The sequence below is a fragment of the Aythya fuligula genome, chromosome 7 (assembly GCF_009819795.1).
Source record: "Aythya fuligula isolate bAytFul2 chromosome 7, bAytFul2.pri, whole genome shotgun sequence".
Classification (NCBI taxonomy): Eukaryota; Metazoa; Chordata; class Aves; order Anseriformes; family Anatidae; genus Aythya; species Aythya fuligula.
This window is the reverse complement of record NC_045565.1, coordinates 9,015,356-9,021,399: the sequence shown is the minus strand read 5'-3', so window position 1 is coordinate 9,021,399 and position 6,044 is coordinate 9,015,356. Positions and strand designations below refer to the sequence as shown.

Sequence of the window (6,044 nt, the reverse complement as noted above, 5' to 3'; positions counted from 1 at the left end):
GTTAATTTTAGGGTTAGGGTGAGAAAAACATAAGGTTAAGTACTAGCTAAAGGTTAAGGATAAGGTTAAGGTTAAGAGTAAGTGTAAGGTTTAGGGTAAGGGTTAGGGTTCATGGAAGGTTCAGGGCAAGGGTTGGGGTAAGGTTTAGGGTTAGGGTTAGGTTAAGGGTAAGGGTTGGGGTAAGGGTAAGGGTATGGATAAGGATAAGTGTAAGGGATAGGTTAAGGGTAGGTGTTAGCATAAGGGTAAGGTTAATGGTAAGGTTTATGTTAAGGGTAAGCATAAGGGTAACGGATAGAGTAAGGGTAAGGGTAAGGGTAACGGTACGGTTAAGGGTACAAATATGTGTTAGGGTATGGGTTATCGTATGCATTAGATTTAGGGTAAGTATAAGGGTAAGGGTAAGTGTAAGTGTATGGGTCAGGATAAGGGTTAGAGTAAGAATTAGGGTTAGGTTTAGGGTAAGGGTAAGTGTTAGGGTAATGGTTAGGGTTAATTTTAGGGTTAGGGTGAGGGAAACGTAAGCGTAAGTATTAGGTTAAGGTTAAGGGTAAGGTTAAGGGTAAGGGTAAGGTTAAGGGCAAGGGTAATTGTACGAGTAATTGCTAGGGTATTTGTAAGACTAAGTGTACATGTAAGTGTTGTTGTATGCCTTATGGTAAGGGTAAGGTTATGGGTAAGGTTTATGTTAAGTGTAAGTGTAAGGATAACAGCTACAGTAAGGTTAAGTGTAACGGTAAGGTTATGGGTAGAAGTACGTTGTAGGGTAAGGGTTATGGTAAAGGGAAAGGGTTAGGGTAAGTGTAAGGATAAGGGTAAGTGTACAACTCAGGGTACGGTTTAGAGTTAGGATTAGGTTTAGGGTTAGGGTAAGGGTAAGTGTTAGGGTAATGGTTAGGGTTAATTTTAGGGTTAGGGTGACGGGTAAGAAAGGGTAAGTATTAGGTTATGGATAAGGGTAAGGTTAAGGTTAAGATTAAGTGTAATTTTTAGGTTAAGGGTTAGGGTTAATGTAAGGGTCGGTGTAAGGGTTGGGGTAAGGTTTAGGGTTAGGGTTAGGGTTAGGTTAAGGATAAGGGTTAGGGTAAGGGTAAGTTGTATGGATAAGGACAAGTGTAAGGGATAGGGTAACGGTAAGTATTAGGGTAAGGGTAAGGTTAATGGTAACGGGAAATGTAAGGGTAAGGGTAAGAGTAAGGGTATGGGTAATGGTAAGAGTGAGGGTTACGGTAGAGGTACGTGTAAGGTTTAGATTTAGGCTAAGGGAAAGTGTAGCAGAAAGGGTAAGGGTTACGGTAAGGGTAAGTGTTAGGATAAGAGTAAGGTTGAGGGTTAGGTTAAGGGTAAGGGTAATGGTTTGGTAAGGGTAAGTGTAAGGGTAAGGGTAATTGTACGAGTAATTGCTAGGGTAAGTGTAAGCGTAAGTGAACATGTAAGTGTTGTTTTATGGCTTATGGTAAGGGTAAGGTAAGGGTAACGGTTAGAGTAAGGGTAAGGGTAACGTAAAGGTTAAGGGTACAACTATATATTAGGGTATGGGTTATGGTAAGGGTAAGGGTAAGGGTAAGTGTAAGGGTACGGGTCACGGTAAGGGTTAGAGTTAGGGTTAGGGTAAGGGTAAGGTTAATGGTAACAGTAAGTGTAAGGTTAAGGGTTAGGGTAAGGGTAAGGTTATCGGTAATGGTAAGGGTGAGGGTAAGGGTAAGGGTAAGATTTAGATTTAGGAAAAGGGTACGTGTAGCAGAAAGGTTAAGGGTAAGGGTAATGGTGTGTATAAGGGTAAGGGTAAGGGTACGGTCAGGGTAAGGGTTTGAGTAAGGATAAGGGTTAGGGTAAGTTTAAGGGTACGGGTCAGGTGTAATAGTAAGTGTAAGGGTATGGGTCATGGTAAGGGTTAGAGTAAGGGTTTGAGTAAGGGTAAGGGTAAGGGTAAGGGTAAGGGTAAGGATAAGTGTAAGGGTGAAAGCAAGGATTAGGGCAAGACTAAGTGTAAGGGTAATAGTAAGGGTTAGGGTAAGTGTAAGGGTAAGGGAAAGTGTTAGGATATGTTTTAGGGGAAGCGGAAGGGTAAGGGTAAGGGTTAGGTTAAGTGTAAGGGGAAGGGGAAGGTAAGGGGAAGGGTTGGAGTAAGGTATAGGATAAGGGTAAGGTTAAAGGAAAGAGTAAGGGTAAGGAAAAAGTAAAGGTAAGGATTTGGGTAATGGTAAGGGTGAGAAGGGTTAGGGTAAGGGTTACGGTAAGGGTTAGGTAACGCAGTGTACAACCTGGGACGTCACACGCAGAGCTGCCTCTGGCAAGGTGAGTGAGGAACAGATGTAGCAGTTGTTGTGTTGTAGGTCTCACTGTTACTCTAAGCATCCCCTCTTTGTCTTTTAGAGGTGTTGTAGCTGTTTGAAGAGGGTAGATTGAAGCATCTGCCTCGGGGGCTGGTAAGCGGCAGAGGTAAGGGAGCAGATGAGAGTAACTTACCTACTTGTGCTGTGTCTTTGGATGCTGCATCGGCCTATGCATTTCTTTTTCTTTCACAGGTGTCTCGCACAGGCTCCAAGGAGCAAACTGCACTCTGAAGAGCTGTGTAAGAAGAGGGGCTGGTCATGAGCTGGGTTGGAGCAGAACGACCAAGTAGCACAAGGTGACTATGAAAGGTGTCCGTCTTGCTTTGCAGGTGCCGTGGCAGGCTCTCCACAGAAGTGACTAAGGATATGAGATAAGGCCAGAGAGCGACAAGGAGCGGCACGTGCAGGGATGGTTTTGAAGCACTGCGGTGGCTTACTCTTCTGTTCATCAGGTGCCACAGGCAAGGTGGGTTGTAACATCAGTCGTTATATTTGCATGAAAGCAGTTCACTTGAATGCCACAGTGCATCTGAGTAGGGTGTTCTAGCAGAACAAGCTTGTCTGGCACAGCGGTGCCTGATGGCAGTGTGTTTCCTCAGGTGAAGTGGTGCCTGAAGCCCCATCCTATCTAGCCTGCACACAATTATCTGAGAATGAAAGCTGCTTTCCAGTAATTCAGAAAGCCAAGTTACGTCTCAGCCTTGAGCATCTCGGGCTTTTGGGCCTGTCTGTAACATTTGGCACCAGCACTAATACTTTTCTTGGCATATGTTTAGCGTTTGAGGCCTGTGTCTGGGATTTGGGCCCTGTCTCAAACCACTGGGGCTTTGTCCTGGGTTTTGGAGCCTGCCTCTAGAGTTCAGGGCCTGTGATTAGGCTTTTGGGGTCTGTGTCTGGGGGCCGGTATCTGGGGACAAGAGGGGAGCTGCTTGTAGACCCTTGGGGCCAGCATTGAGGGGGTTGGGAGCTGATTGTACACCTTTGGGGCCTGCTTCTGGGTGCGGGGGGGGGTTGAGACCTGCATCTGGGGAAGGGGTGGGAGCTCTTTGTATTCCTTTGGAGCCTGTGTCGGGGGGGGGAGGGGGGATTGGATGGGGGGGGTTGGGGGTGGCTGGGAGGGGGAAGGGGAGGGTTGGTTGGGAGCTGCTTGTACACTGTTGGAGCCTGGGTTGAGGGAGGAGGTTTGGAGCTGCTTCTACACCTTTGGGGCTGGCATCGGGGGTAGGGGGTTGGGTGCTGGTTGTAGGGGCCTGTGTTTGGGGGCGGGGCTTGGGGCCTGCGTCTGGGAGGGGGTGGGAGCTGCCTGTACACTGTAGGGGTCTGTGTTTGGGGGGGCTTGGAGGCCTCCCTTGGGGCGGGGGGGAGGGTTGGGAGCTGCTTGTATAGGGTAGGGGGCCTGCCTTGCAGGGGTTGGGAGCTGCTTGTAGAATTTGGGGCCCTGTGTCTGGGGGGGGGGGGTTGGGGGCTGTGTCTCAGGGGTGTTGGGAACTGGTTGTACACCTTTGGGTCCTGTCTCTGGGGGGGAGCTACTTGTACACTTTTGGGGTCTGTATTTGAGGGGGGTTGGGAGCTGCTTGTGCACTTTTGGACCTATGTTTAGGGGGGTTGGGAGCTGCTCATGCATTCTAGGTGCCTCCCTTTTGAGAGGGTGTCGTGGTTTAACCCGACCGGCAGCTAAACACCACGCAGCCGTTCGCTCACCCTCCCCCCTCCCTCTCTGGGACGGGGGAGAGAAATGGAAAGTGAAGCCCGTGAGTTGAGATAAAGACAGTTTAATAAGACAGGAAAAAAAAAATAACAAAATAATAATAACAATAATAATAATGATGATACAATGGTGATAATACGAAAGTAATAATAGTATGTACAAACAAGTGATGCACAATGCAATTGCTCACCACCCGCTGACCGATGCCCAGCCTAACCCCGAGCAGTCCGGCCCCCTCCCCCCGGCTAGCCACCCCTATATATTGTTTAGCATGACGTCAGATGGTATGGAATACCCCTTTGGCTAGTTTGGGTCACCTGTCCTGGGTCTGTCCCCTCCCAGCTCTTACTGCACCCCCCAGCCTGCCCGTTGGCAGGACAGAGCAAAGGCTGAGATGTCCTTGGCTTAGTATAAGCACTGCTCTGCAACAATTAAAGCATCGGGGTGTTATCAGCACTCTTCTCATTCTAAGCCAAAACACAGCATTCCACCAGCTACTAGGAAGAAAATTAATTCTGTGCTAACTGAAACCAGGACATCTATCCACCCCTTATTCCATACCATTTATGTCATGCTCAGGTTACACTCTTTTCCATACATTCTAATTAGTCACCTATAGTAATCATGGTAGTGATAACATACAGTATAATATACTATTTAACATGGTGCAATTCAGTTCATGGGCTATTCTCACCCAGTATTAAATCTCCTTGAGGTACACACCGGACCTCTCCGTTCTTTTGCATCACCCACCAAGTATATCCAGGTCCCTGAGCGAAAACAATTCCACGAATAGGTTTGCCTTTTCCTGAGGCAGGAGTAGCCCAGACTGTTTTACCCAGCATATTTTTTACATGCACTACAGGAACTTTATCCCCATCTACAGTACGTAACAGGTTTGATTGGGCAGGTCCAGCTCGGTTGGTAGATCCCCTAGTATTGACTAACCAGGTGGCCTTTGCCAAATGCGTATCCCAGTTTTTGAACGTCCCAGCGCCCATTGCTTTCAAGGTAGTCTTTAACAGGCCATTGTATCGTTCAACTTTCCCGGAGGCTGGTGCATGATAGGGGATGTGATACACCCATTCAATACCATGTTCTTTGGCCCAAGTGTCTATAAGGTTGTTTCGGAAGTGAGTCCCATTGTCTGATTCTATTCTTTCTGGGGTGCCATGTCGCCATAGGACTTGCTTTTCAAGGCCCAGGATGGTGTTCCGGGCGGTAGCATGAGGCACAGGATATGTTTCCAGCCATCCGGTGGTTGCTTCCACCATTGTAAGTACGTGGCGCTTGCCATTGCGAGTTTGAGGGAGTGTGATGTAATCAATCTGCCAGGCCTCTCCATATTTATATTTCAGCCATCGTCCTCCATACCAAAGAGGCTTTGACCGTTTGGCTTGCTTGATTGCAGTACATGTTTCACAGTCATGAATAACCTGTGCTATAGCGTCCATGGTCAAGTCCACCCCTCGATCACGAGCCCATCTGTATGTTGCATCTCTACCTTGATGGCCTGAGGTGTCATGGGCCCATCGGGCTATAAATAATTCACCTTTATGCTGCCAATCCAGGTCCACCTGAGCTACTTCAATCTTAGCAGCCTGATCCACCTGCTGGTTGTTTTGATGTTCTTCAGTAGCCCGATTCTTGGGCACATGAGCATCTACGTGGCGTACTTTCACAGCCAGGTTCTCTACCCGAGCAGCAATATCTTGCCACAATGCAGCAGCCCAGATAGGTTTGCCCCTACGCTGCCAGTTGTTTTGCTTCCATTGCTGTAACCATCCCCACAGGGCATTTGCTACCATCCATGAATCGGTGTAGAGATAGAGAACTGGCCATTTTTCTCGTTCAGCAATGTCTAAAGCCAGCTGAATGGCTTTCACTTCTGCAAACTGACTCGATTCACCTTCTCCCTCAGCAGCTTCTGCAACTCGTCGCGTAGGACTCCATACAGCAGCCTTCCATCTCCGATGCTTCCCCACAATACGACAGGACCC

General features: G+C 47.9%; 1 long non-coding RNA gene across 2 annotated transcripts; it reads left to right on the top strand.

Annotated features, from left to right (window-relative positions):
• The first annotated feature begins 2,162 nt into the window (after window positions 1-2,162).
• On the top strand, window positions 2,163-2,776 carry LOC116491178. 2 transcript variants are annotated; one of them, XR_004253468.1, is made up of 3 exons: window positions 2,163-2,298; window positions 2,377-2,442; window positions 2,666-2,776. It is a non-coding gene; the product is annotated as an uncharacterized LOC116491178 (long non-coding RNA). The 2 variants fall into 2 exon arrangements; XR_004253467.1 differs by lacking the exon at window positions 2,666-2,776 and adding an exon at window positions 2,529-2,561.
• The last annotated feature ends 3,268 nt before the right edge of the window (window positions 2,777-6,044 follow it).